At 36.4% G+C, this 1,745-nt stretch overlaps 1 protein-coding gene across 1 annotated transcript in view; it reads left to right on the top strand.

Annotated features, from left to right (window-relative positions):
• Positions 1-1,745, top strand: part of LOC106877465 (uncharacterized) — a 38,278-nt gene that overhangs the window by 23,110 nt on the left and 13,423 nt on the right. The window lies entirely within an intron of this gene.

Raw genomic sequence — 1,745 nt, 5'->3', positions numbered from 1 at the left:
AATTTGTGTATACAAATTTAATTTGTGGTCCATGGGAAGAGCCGTTTTAACGATGCGTCCTGCCCAACTCTTCGAAACGCCGGTGTTAAAACGGGGGTAGCTGATGAAAGAAAATGTTCTCTATGTGGCTTGTGTGTTTTCTGTACTCTGGTTATTATTATTTTTTTGTCTACGTTTTGTTTGCAATGTCTTGTACCCAGATATGCACCTATATATACAGGTGGACGTAGGTATGCATATGCCTGTACGTATATATGCATATACTCATTTATTATTTGTTTATATATATATATATATCAAAAACGAATTCGAATTCGTATTAGAAGGGCTAAATGTCCTCTTGGGGAATAGCTTCTTTGTCTTCAGAGACAACTCCTATAATTCTTTGGCATGAAAGTATAGAAAGATTTAAAGGATTTGAAGCTCTTATAAATGGACTTGATATAAACATTCAATTTACGATGGAATATAGCCATCAACAACTTCCATTCCTCGACATCCTCATTAAGAAATACAACATCAAAATAAAAACAGATATATATTATAAGCCCACGGACTCCAAGCAATATCTACTGTTTATCTCATGCCACCCCAGACACTCTAGAGTGAATATCCCTTCAACGTAGCAAAAAGGATTTGTACTATAGTCTCTAATACAAACACCAGGGACACGAATTGATATAGGCTTTGAATGTGCCCTACAACTCAACATCCCCGAACTCAGACATGCCAAATTAAAGAAGGATTTACAGCCAAAGCCCTATCATACATCTCCATACATAACTCCCTTAACAATAAAGCTTTCGACACAATCCTCCAGAACATTTACCAACTAAGAATGGATCACAGAATGAATTTTATCCTCCAAGCGCACACCATCATAAACAGCAAAAGACAACCAAAATCTATGAAATGTTTCATAATACAAGATCAAGTACATTCAACATCATACTGTAGCCGTCAGTAAAAAGTGCAAGAGACCTAACTGTGGCATATGCGTGAAACTAATTGAGGGAGAGGAGTTCTCTTTCAAATAGATTCAATGATTTACAGTGAAAAACAACATCACATTTGCTTCGGAAAACCTAATATATGCATTAACTTGCTCAGGGTGTCGACAACAATACATAGGCCAAACCCAAAATAGTCTACACCAGATGAATACCCTACACAGATCCCAGATTAAAATTCGGGAATACAGAAAAAATAGCATTCAGTGAACACATTGACATTTGCACCACTAATGAACAACCCAACTCAGAATTTTTCCTTCTATAAATTCAGGGACGATGCAACTTGTAGTCAGCTCATTAGCAAAGAGTCATATTGTATCGCAAAATATAAACCCCTTTTGTATGCGTCCACCCCAAATGACACTACTACAAACGCCTTAGAATAATACCTACACAAACAGTAAAAACGATATATTAAGAACTGTCATTGCCTGTGGATTTATTCAGGAGAATTCTAATCACTATTATTATAAACACAACAGGTTACTTTTAGGTCAATTGATAATTTAAGAGGATTCCACAACAAACTACGACTGTCATACCACGCACGTATTCTTCTTCTTCTTCTTCTTCTTCTTCTTCTTCTTCTTCTACTTCTTCTTTTTCTTCTTCTTCTTCTTCTTCTTCTTCTTCTTCTTCTTCTCCTCCTCCTCCTCCTCCTCCTCCTTCTCCTCCTCTTCCTTCTTCTTCTTCTTCTTCTTCTTCTTCTTCTTCTTCTTCTTCTTCTTCTTC

Source organism: Octopus bimaculoides, chromosome 30 (genome assembly GCF_001194135.2).
Source record: "Octopus bimaculoides isolate UCB-OBI-ISO-001 chromosome 30, ASM119413v2, whole genome shotgun sequence".
NCBI lineage: Eukaryota > Metazoa > Mollusca > Cephalopoda > Octopoda > Octopodidae > Octopus > Octopus bimaculoides.
This window is presented reverse-complemented; position numbering and strand designations above follow the sequence as displayed.